The sequence below is a fragment of the Cyprinodon tularosa genome, unplaced genomic scaffold, assembly GCF_016077235.1.
Source record: "Cyprinodon tularosa strain WSP-4 unplaced genomic scaffold, ASM1607723v1 ctg228, whole genome shotgun sequence".
Classification (NCBI taxonomy): Eukaryota; Metazoa; Chordata; class Actinopteri; order Cyprinodontiformes; family Cyprinodontidae; genus Cyprinodon; species Cyprinodon tularosa.
Genome location: NW_024038851.1, coordinates 614,159 through 626,584, shown reverse-complemented (window position 1 = coordinate 626,584; position 12,426 = coordinate 614,159).

The window sequence follows — 12,426 nt, the reverse complement described above, 5'->3', positions numbered from 1 at the left end:
TAAACTACATAAACCAAATACGATTCATTTTAGCACGGTTCATCTAAATAAGATAGAAAATGATTGAAATAAGAGAAACGGATGAGTTCCGGGAATAAAATGATTGCATGGTTTACCCAGGGGGTTTTGTTTTCTTTTTGACTTATTGAAAGTTCGGAAAACACAAAAAATTCAACCTATTAACTTTTTATTCCTAAAATTGTTATTGACACTAGTGGTATAAATAAAAAATACCTACATTTATGGTATTCAATGTTATAAAAAAAAAAAATCAAATAGTTTTTATCAAGGAAAACAAACTCTGTACCACACGAGAACCACGAAAAAGAGAAAAACGCTAAAAATGTTCTCCACCCAGATGGATTTTTGACTACAACTCAGAAAACTTATGCATTTTTGACATAGTTTTTTTTTTTAAATAATTTTATTTCCTCTCAACTGTATATATTATGCTTAATGTTTGTATTCTATGGACTTATGGAGCTGAAATGAAATTTGTTGTTTATAAATACAAACTTTGGCAACAAAGCTTGTTCTGATTCCGAAATAAATGATAAAATAGATATATTTCATGAAATGCATAAATCTGTGGGAAATCTGTATAAATGGTATCTGTAGGTTACAGAGTCACCTTAAATCACAAAGGTTACAGTCACCGGTGTGAGTTTTATCATGGCAATGATGTCACATATACATACAAAGCCACAACTTCAATCATTTTTACAGTTATTAAGTGAGATGAAAAAGCTTGTTCCATGCAAGGACATCAACATATTTAGAAAAACTCGACAACTCCCACCTGAATTTTGTGGGTGGGGTGCGTGGCTTTGTTATTTCCAGCACAGGAGCTCTACTAGAGGCCTGGGAGCTTGCCTGTCCCCAGAATTTTACACTTCTGGACTGAGTTATTTGAGGTGTGTCCAGGTATCTCCAGTTTGGGGGTTACTGAGCCCAGTAACTTTTTTTCCTTTTTTTCCTGCTGTTTCCATCATTTGGGATGGCCACATCAATCTCTACATTCATCCCCTGATGCTTATTAATGACCAGAATGTCTGGTTGGTTTGCCACAGCCATTTTATCTGTTTGGATCTGGAAGTCCCACAGGATCTTAGCTCTGTCCTTCTTCACTACCTTGGAAGGTGGCTCCCATTTTGACCTGGGGGTCTCCAGTTTGCATTCTGCACAGATGTTTCTATACACTATACCAGCCACTTGGTTATGCCATCCCATGTAATTTTTTCCTACCAGTATCCTACACCCTGCTGTGAGATGCTAGATTGTTTCTGGGGCCTATTTGCATAGCCTGCATCGTGGAGCTTGCCTGTTATGGTAGATCTGGGCCACTTTTGCTCTGATTTCACGGCATGCTGCATTGATCAGTGCTTCTGTGTTGTCCTTCAGTCTGACCATCTCTTGCCATTCATAGAAAATCAGCCATTTCAGCTGTCTGTCGGTTGTACAGGGTTTTTCTCCCATGATGGTTCCTCCAGTTCCTTAATTTCTAGCTTCCATTGTCATGAGGCATTCACTCTGTGCTTTACCTCTTAGGGCCATCTTCCTGATGCATTCTTGGAGATTGGATGTTTCATCTTTAGTGGATGCTCTGATGCTCACTAGGCCTATGTCTCCTTTGCCCTTAGTGCATAGTCTCTGGATACTGGATTTGGTGTGGAATCCTCCATGCATGGTAAGTAGCTTTCATGGTTTGACATCAGTGGCCTGAATATCCTCCTTAGGGCAACTTATTACCCTCTATGTCTCCTTTGCCCTTAGTGCATAGTCTCTGGATACTGGATTTGGTGTGGAATCCTCCATGCATGGTAAGTAGCTTTCATGGTTTGACATCAGTGGCCTGAATATCCTCCTTAGGGCAACTTATTACCCTAGCAGGGTATCTGATTATTGACAAGTCATAGCTGTTAATCGCCCTGCTGAAGAAACAAAAAGACTTGATTGGCTGTTGCCTCAGGTGAGCCGACCTGCAGGTATATGGTATGAAAAAATGAAGATAAGATTCAGAAAGACTCTCTGATGTCCCCCTCACTCATGCTGGTACCTGCATCCTCCTCCTGACAGGATCAAGCCTGTCTAAACCACAAATATGTCCTTGAATAAATGTTTGAGGACAGAGATTTGAACCCCTATCCACAAAACCCTTGTGAACCCCTCCACTATCTTGTGTGAGCCCATCATGACCTTTTATGTAATTCAGCTAAGATGTTAGCTTTTGTATCTTACTTTAATCTATTAACTTGTCTCTCTATCCTCTCATGCTTGCTGTATATCCAAAATCAGCCCACCTTACTTAGATGATTTCAGGTCAGCAAGTACCTGCTAATCAGTGGGAATCACATGTGCTAAACAGAGCTAATATAAGATATGCAAGACTTGAACTGAACACCCTTTTAGACATTTACCCAATTTGTACTTTTTGTATATGATATTCAATTAGATTAAAAAATACTTTATTGATCCCAAAGAGAAAATAAATGTTGTAGCAAAACATAATTTTTTTGTTGTTGAGTTGTTGTGTATTTTGATGGCTGCAGGGAGGAAGGATAGTTGTCTGACTTGTGACACATCTGGGGAAGCTGAGTGAAGATACTCTGCTGTTTTTAACATTGTTCTGAAGAGGATACTCAGAGTTCACCATCACTTTCCCTTTTTTATGAAGAATTATTCTTATTGAAATAGTCTTAGAGATGGTTATAGAGAAGTTCCTAGAACGAAACATGGCAGAGGTGTAAAATGAAGTATTTGAGATGTGAGAGGAAACCTTTAGCTTCAGGCTGGATTCAAATTTGTCTGTAGGTAGGAGAGAAGGATGCTGAGCCTGTTCCTGAATGTAACCTGTTAAAGGATGTGTTTAGTTCATTGGCTCTGTCCAGACTTCCATCTGTCTGATTATCCTTCTGCTTAAAGCCTGCGGTCATCCTCATCCCCAAACCAAACATCTCAGATTTTCTTTGTTTGGACTTTTTTTCCAGCTTTTTCCTGTATGCTTCCTTGCTTACCTGTTATCTTGACCTGAAGTAGCTTCTGTATGCTTGTTAATAATTCCCTGTCTCCCTTCCCGAAGGTTCTTCCTTTTCAGCATTACCTTCACATTATTGTTTATCCATGGTTTATTACTAGGATAAACATCTCACTCTTCCCGTGGGGTTAGTGCAATCAACATAAAAGTTTATATAATCAGTCATACAGTCATTACATTGATGTCCTCTCTTTGTGGCTGGCGCAGTACATCCCAGTCTGAAGCATCAAAACAACCTTGCAGGTCTTCTTCTGCTTCCTGTGGGCATTTTCTTTCAGTTCCCTTTAATGTAGGTTGACTCTTACAAACTGGATTATACTCTAAGCAGAAAAAAAAAACAAGATTTTGATCCATAAAAAAGTAAAGTTTACTTTAAAGATGTATGAGTCATTGACACTTGGATTTAAAAAAGTCCAAAGTTTTATTTTCTGTGCTAAAGCAACTGAAAAACAGTTGGAATTTTGGAAGCAATGCAAAAAATAAGGGGTGATCGAAATCACCAGTTATTGCCAAAAATTCATTTGGCTGTTGTGTTTGTGTCTTAGCAACAAAATGACGCAGGACAGCAGAATGTGGAATGTAAACAGATGCAAAAACAACACTGGTAAACTCTTTGAGTGGACAAAAACCCAAAATACTGAAAAAAAATAAAATAAAATCTAGTCAGGGGAGATTAGAAATAATACTACCAAACTCCACCCCAAAACAGCAAACCCAGCAGTGAAACTTGGTGAAGGGAACATCACATAGTGGGATTGTTTTAGTAAAGGGGAATTGGGAGCCATGTTAAATTGTTGAAGGAAAAGTGAATCGAGAAAATTTGTGGAACATTTCTTTTATGAATCTGAAGATGAGATGAGGCCAGATTTGATCTTTAAGTCCAACACACATTCAAGAAAAGTCCCAGAGAAAGAATCTATAGCTGCTGGAATGAGTCAGTTCCATTGAAAATCACTGCAAAGAAAAGAGAGAGCAGGGAAGATGCCCTCAGAACCTTTAAGATAGAACAAGAAATTATGTGGAAAAAGTATTTTACAAATTCAATTGTTTACAAAAGGTATGTTAAGGATGAGGTCATTTTTTTCTTATGGACAGAGATGGAAAGTAACGAAGTACAAATGCTTCGTTACTGTACTCAAGTAGATTTTTCTGATATTTTTACTTTACTACTTATTTTTATGGCGACTTTTTACTTCTACTCCTTACATTTTTACACAAATATCTGTACTTTCTACTCCTTACATTTTAAAAAATTGGCTCGTTACTTTAGTTTTGAATCATTTCAATGGAGTTACCGTTATTATTTTTCACGTCATCAATACCAAATTCAATCTAATTGGATGGGAATCTACGTTGCATTTGACGCACCACTACAAGATGAATCGACAGATTCGGCGGTATTCATTCGCGGAAAATCATTGCAGCTTGGTGGCGGTGGCGTTAGCATAGTAGCATGGACGACAAGATGATTGAAAATGAACACAACGGAGATCTAGTCCTATTGGTAGACATCCATTTAAAACGTAGGCAACTGCATGAAAAAAGTGGTTTCTACTTTTACTTTTATACTTTAAGTAAATTTACAAGCCTGTACTTTGTTACTTTTACTTGAAAAAATAAGTTTAATCAGTACTTCCACTTTTACCAGGGTATTTTTTAACATAAGTATCTGTACTTTTACCCAAGTATGGAAAGTGAGTACTTTTGCCATCTCTGCTTATGGACCTGACCATGTTTGTTTCTTTTTGTGTGTGGATTTTTGGGATGTTGCCGACACACGGTAAGCATTTCATCTCAAAAGGCTCTTTAGATACATAATCCCTACCGTAGTAAAGAAGATGAACCCAAAGTTCTTTTGAATTTCAACATCATCTCTGTCATCTTCATACGCTGTTCTCTAACCTGTTGTTCTTGCACACTTTCCCACAGAGTGACAAAGAGGTGTAGATCTTTTATCAGGACTTATGTCCTTCAGTGGAGTGAGACGGACAAGGTCTGGCCCAGGTTTCTGTTCAAGATAACACCATTTATGTGTAAAAAAAAAAAAAAAAAAAAGAGTTCTTTGTACTCAACTAAAAGAAAAAAACACTCCTCGTCCTGTAAGCACACTTGAATGTTCTCTACCTTCCTAACATTGAACCAAATCTCGCCCTTTCTGTGTTATCTGCCTTTCTGTCACACAGACTCACATAGAGGAACTGATACTATCTCACAACAGGCGGACCTGATAGCGTCCAGTACCTGCTTCAACACAGCTGCTGCTATATAAGCAGAGTGTTAGCAGGCGACCTCTCGGCTGGATTTTCAGTGAGGCAATGAACTTGTCAGGCAGAGTAAAGTTGAGGCATCAACAGGTTTATTAGGCTCCACAGCATTCAGTCTCCATCAAACACAATCTCTAGCTTAAATAGACACAGCTGATGGACTAAACCATTTACAATAGAAAATTAACTCCTCACTTCCATCAACAAAATACACATTTAAATCAAATATCTACAAACATATACTTAAGGTTATTTTTTTATAAACATTTTCTGATTTAACTTGCACCCAAACAGTATAGAAATCCCACAAACTATGTGCACAACTCCCCCTGTATTCTCCATGGCCTCTCCCAGAACCTATAAATGGTGTCTGGACCCCCGGGGATGCATTTGTCCAAACACCCTGGAGAGGACACAGAAAAGACAGGTAAGTCACTTTCTCAGCACCACAACACTCATTTTGCACTTCCTTCTAACAGACTTTACACTAGCATTTGCTGAAGTTTTTTAAACAGTAACCCTTGCTTGCTCTAAACACCAATCCTCTTTTCCACAGACAACCACCCCAATTGCTAACGGAGAGCAGCTGTGGAGAGCCTTGAACAAAGGGCTACATGCTAATTATTAAAATACCCAATAAATATTCAATAAATATTTTAAAAACCTGGTGTGCAAACTGTTCTTTATGTGCAAATTTATGCTTAAAGTGCAGTGCCCAATAAAGTGTCCTAGTGCTAAGCAAGCTGTTTTTAATAAAGTGCAAAGGGCCCTTAAAAGTGCTACAAGCTATTTACATAAAACTATTTACATAAAAATAGTCCCAGTAATGAAGACCCCTCATTACATTTCTTCCCCCTTCTCTTAAGCCAGAACCTCAGTCGTGTATCCTGGACAGACAGTCAGCAACCACATTGGACTTTCCAGGTTTGTACTGAACTGTGAAATCAAAAGGCTGCAGAGCCAGGTACCATCCAGCGATGCGGGCATTGGCATCCTTCATGCGTCTTAACCACTGAAGGGCCCGATGGTCAGTCTCTAGAGTGAAGTGGCGGCCAAGAAGATAATACCTGAGGCTTTCGATGGCCCACTTCATGGCCAAGCATTCTTTCTCCACTGTTGAGTACCTGGTCTCCCTGTCAAGCAGCTTCCGACTCAAAAACACCACAGGCTTCCTTTCACCCTCCACCTCTTGTTGAAGGACCGCTCCAAGCCCCACTCCTGACGCATCGGTTTGCACGATGAATGGCTTACTGAAGTCTGGGCTGTGTAGAACCGGGTCAGAACACACTGCGGCCTTGAGATCCTTGAATGCTCGATCACACTCTTCTGTCCAGCAAACTTTGTTGGGGGCTGAAGCCTTTGTTAGATCAGTCAGTACAGCTGAGCGGTCTGCGAAAGAAGGTATAAATTTTCTGTACCAGCCAACCAAACCCAGAAATCCTCTCACCTTCCGCTTTGTGGTTGGGACTGGGAAGGACTGGATTGCCTCCATCTTCCCCACTTGAGGTTTTATTTGTCCAAACCCAATGACGAAACCCAAATACTCCACTTCTCTCTGGGCTATGGTACACTTCTTTGGGTTAATAGTCAGCCCAGCCTTCCTGATGCGCTCCAGCACCTCCTGTAGGTGAATCACATGGTCCTCCCAGGACTGGCTATACACCACGACATCGTCCAGATATGCTGCAGAAAATGCTGACACATCTCTCAGTATATGATCCATTAAACGTTGGAATGTTGCAGGTGCACCCTGTAGCCCAAAAGGCATAACCCTGAATTGGTACATACCAAAAGGAGTTCTGAAGGCGGTCAGCTCTCTTGCTTCTGGTGCCAAAGCCACTTGCCAGTATCCTTTGCACAGATCCAGTGTTGTAATGTAGCTTGCTGAACCGACTCTCTCCAATAGGTCATCAACCCTGGGCATTGGGTATGGATCAAAGTTGGACATGGCATTCACATATCTAAAATCAATGCAAAATCTGAGGGAACCATCCTTCTTTGGTACCAGCACAATTGGACTGCACCATTCACTACAGGACTCTTCAATTATTCCCAAATCCAACATCAGCTTTATTTCTTTTCTCAGTACCGGCACCAACCTCTCTGGTATACGATAGCTCTTTTGCCGGCTAGGTGCACCATCTTTCATCCGGATCTTATGTTGAACCAGTGATGTGAATCCTGGAGTTTCCTTAAAAAGATGAGGATCCAAAAGATGACTTATGTTGCTCTGCTCAACACGGGACAAATGAGAAAGGTCAACTGAAAAATCCTCTGATGTACTGGTAGGGAAGAATTTTTCAGTCACTTCTTCATCCTCAACTGCACGCACAAATAACTCCTGATGCACAGGCTCCTGTCGACTGTGAAACTCCTTCAACAGGTTGACATGAAATGTCTGATATTTCTTAGCCCTTTCTGGCATGTGCAGTTCATAAACCAGTTTACTTACTTGTTTAGTGATCTCATATGGTCCATGCCATTTTGTCAGCAGCTTGTTCTCACTGGTGGGAAGCAGTAACAGTACTTTCTGCCCTGGAAGGAAGACCCTGTCTCTGGCCTTCTGATCATACCAAGTCTTCTGATGCTGTTGAGCTGCTTTCATGTTGTCCTGTGCAAATGATGCCATCTCCTGCAGTCTCTCCCTCATATTTATGACATACGCAGCAATGTTCTCTTCCTCTGGCTTGGACTCTTCCCAGCAGTCCTTCAGCAGATCCAGTGGGCCTCTCACTTGGCGTCCATACAATAGTTCAAAGGGTGAGAAGCCTGTGGAAACCTGTGGAACCTCCCGGTAAGCAAATAACAGGTAAGGCAGCCACTGGTCCCAGTCTGCACCTGTGTCAGAGATAAACTTGCGCAGCATATTTTTGAGAGTCTGGTTATATCTTTCCACTAGCCCGTCCGTTTGGGGGTGATAAGGGGTGGTCTTAAGACCCTTAATCCCTAACAACTTATACACCTGCTGCAATAATTTGGACAAAAAGTTTGTTCCACAATCTGTAAGAATCTCTCTTGGGATTCCTACTCTAGAGAATAGTTGCAGAAGGCAGTTAGCAACATGGCGGGCTTTAATAGATCTAAGTGGGAAGGCCTCTGGGTATCGTGTAGCATAATCACATATCACCAATATGTAACGATAGCCTGTAGAGCTCTTTTCTAGTGGACCCACAATGTCCATGCCTAGTCTTTCAAAAGGAGTCTCAACAATGGGGAGTGGTTGTAGTGGAGCTCGTGCTACACCTTTGCCTGAAGTCAACTGGCACTTTTTGCAGGAACTACAGAAGTTTGAAATCTCACTATACATTCCTGGCCAGACAAAACGGGTGCTGATCCTACTCAGTGTCTTGTGAAAAGCCATATGACCAGCCCAAGGAATTGAATGCCCAAGCTCCATAACTTTGAACCGGAACTGTTGTGGGAGAGCTAAAGCTTCACACTTTCCCTTTTTCTGGTACAAGATGCCTCCTTTAATCATATAGACTGCATCTTCTAGAAAGTTTACCTGGCACTGATTAGTTTCCCCTTTCCCTGTCACTTTTTCAAACCAGGGTTTCAGAGTAGGATCCTCTCTCTGCAGTGCCCCCAAATCTGAAGGAATGTCAAAATCAAAGAGATTTGGCTTAGATAAGGGTTCTGTCTTCCCACCACCCAAACCTCTAAACTTATCCCTTCTTCTCTGAGCTCTAGATTTCCTAGTCTTTCCTGGCTGTGCTTCCAGAGATTCCCTGAAAAAAGGTAACTCTTCCAGCCCTGCCTTTGCACTCTGGGCCCTTGTGATGACATGACATGGATTCAATGGTCTTGTTTGTAATGCTTCTACTGGATCAACTGAGCTCTGGGTGTCTCCGTCATTGATTACTTGGGAATCATGATCTGACTGATGTATAAGATCAAAGAGAGTGGGGATATCATTTCCCAGTATGACTGAATAAGGCAACGAGGGAACCACAGCTACCTGTACCAGGTAAGTCTGACCTCCAACTGTCAAATAAACCTCAGCTGTAGGGTAAACATGTTCATCCCCATGTATACAACTTATTCTAGTCCCCACCCCATTCAGATTTTCCTCTGAGATCAGGCTAGCTTGTACTAGAGACTGGAAGCACCCAGAGTCAAGCAAAGCTTCGGCTTTCTCCCCATTAATTAGAACAGGAACCATGCAAACTTTCTTTTCTACCATCTCTGTGGCTGGTCTTGGAACTGAACACAAAAGAGATGGCTTTGATTTCAGGGCAGGGCAAAAATGTTGTGTATGGCCAAAGTTATTACAATTATAACATCTTACGTCTTGGGCTGAGGACTTTGGAAATGACTTTTTACCACTATGTTGTCTATGGGAAGGAATCTGCCTTGAACTAGACATAGTTCTAGCCTGAACCTGACCAAACCCCTGTTCACCCCCATTGGACTTACTTGGTTGGGCATAGTGGGTCTCCCGGGCAAAACAGGTGCTCTTGCTCCCCTTCCTGGCGGATGTGAACACCTCTGCAAGGCCAGCTGCTTCTTTCGCCGTTTTCGGGTCACGCTCCCGTATCCATATCTCCAACTCTGGATTAACCATCCTCAAAAACTGCTCCAGAATTATCTGCTCAGATATTTCTTGTACAGTAGATTTCTCAGGTTTAACCCATCTTGAAAACAAGTCTTTCAGTCGTACATAAAGCTCACGTGGCGTCTCACCTGGCTCCACCCTCAGGGATCTGAAGCGGCGTCGATACGTGTCAGCAGTGATCTCATACTTTGCCAGAATTGCTTCTTTCACTTTGTCATAGTTCTCAGCATCTGCGATATCCATGAGAACATAAGCGGTACGAGCTTTTCCTGTCAAAAGGGGAACGAGACGCACAGCCCACTCATCTCTGGACCAGCGACACACCTGGGCCATCCTCTCAAATGTTGTCAGGAAATGCTCAATGTCGTCATCCGCAGATAAGAGAGGCAATTTTGGTTCCATAAGGGACCTGGAACCATGGGGAACCTGGACATCACCAACCTCTGATTCATCTTCATGCACTTCATGTGCTGCGGGGGAAGGTGGTGCTTCAGGTTCAGGTTTATCAATCACAGCATTTACTAGGAGCTGTAGTTGTTGAAATTGGTGCTGCATGCTTTTCCACCTCTGCTCCTGGCGAGAAAAGTCTTTCTCCAATTTCTGGTCTCTATTTGCTTGAGACTGCAACAGAGATGTAACCAACCCCGCCAGTTCCTCCAGCCTGTCCACAGGCTTTGCTGCTGCCATAGCCTCCAGATCAGATGAAGCTGAAGCCCCTTCAGGCTCTTCCTCTTGGTTTGCCTTTTTTCCACCTCTAGTCATCATCTCACTGTAGCATGGAATCCCACTTCTGACACCAACTGTTAGCAGGCGACCTCTCGGCTGGATTTTCAGTGAGGCAATGAACTTGTCAGGCAGAGTAAAGTTGAGGCATCAACAGGTTTATTAGGCTCCACAGCATTCAGTCTCCATCAAACACAATCTCTAGCTTAAATAGACACAGCTGATGGACTAAACCATTTACAATAGAAAATTAACTCCTCACTTCCATCAACAAAATACACATTTAAATCAAATATCTACAAACATATACTTAAGGTTATTTTTTTATAAACATTTTCTGATTTAACTTGCACCCAAACAGTATAGAAATCCCACAAACTATGTGCACAACTCCCCCTGTATTCTCCATGGCCTCTCCCAGAACCTATAAATGGTGTCTGGACCCCCGGGGATGCATTTGTCCAAACACCCTGGAGAGGACACAGAAAAGACAGGTAAGTCACTTTCTCAGCACCACAACACTTATTTTGCACTTCCTTCTAACAGACTTTACACTAGCATTTGCTGAAGTTTTTTAAACAGTAACCCTTGCTTGCTCTAAACACCAATCCTCTTTTCCACAGACAACCACCCCAATTGCTAACGGAGAGCAGCTGTGGAGAGCCTTGAACAAAGGGCTACATGCTAATTATTAAAATACCCAATAAATATTCAATAAATATTTTAAAAACCTTGTGTGCAAACTGTTCTTTATGTGCAAATTTATGCTTAAAGTGCAGTGCCCAATAAAGTGTCCTAGTGCTAAGCAAGCTGTTTTTAATAAAGTGCAAAGGGCCCTTAAAAGTGCTACAAGCTATTTACATAAAACTATATACATAAAAATAGTCCCAGTAATGAAGACCCCTCATTACACAGAGAGGAAACCATGGCTGTAGTCATTAGAAAAACAGAGGTAGAACAGCAAGGTGGAAAAATACAGGAAGTCCTGAAACAAGCATAGAAAATCACAAAGTGAAGGTTGCAGGGGGAGGAATGGAGGGAAGGCCAGGAGGAAAAGATGTGTGCAAAGTATGTATAGTATCAAATACAGACATAGATACCTTTTAGTTTTGGCAATATTTAATGATATAGTTAAGATTTTAAAGGTGCAAAGAGCTTAACTGATTATATCCTCTAGAGAAGGCATCCTTCTGTGTCTAGATACATGACTCACCCTGTCCTTTTCTTGTACTGTCTCCTTAAACTGGCTGCTATATTTAGAGCTGGCATGAGGCCCTTTCACAGAGAGGTTGGCAGCAGCATTTAGCTCATCTTTTTCCCTTGCTTCTTCCATCTTTCTCAGATTCCTTTTTCCTTTTGAGGAAATCAATATTATTCAATACATGTCAATAGATCGGCAACCAGCAATCACAGTACTGCACAGAAGACTCACTATTTTATTAATGATACTGCATTATCAAGTAACCTTACAGTCTAATAATCACTCTACACTGTAAACCCGTATTTGCTCACTCAATGTAGAATATTTTTGGAAAGAGCTTGCACTGAAACTTTTAGGTTGGTACAATAACAATAACAATAACATGGGAGTTATGAGTACACCAAACACAAATTTATCTTTCATATGAACCTTATCTAACTGGGAATCCATTAATCCATCTATTTAACATAACTTTTTTTGAAATAATTCACTAAAATCATTTTGGGTTTTTGAGGATTTAATCTTTGTCACATCAACATGAAATATTTGGTTCATAGGAGATCAGCAGGTGACAAAGTTTTTATTTCTACATTGATTGAACACAATAAAATTAGGTGAAATAAATGAATATTCTATTTACATAAGTTGT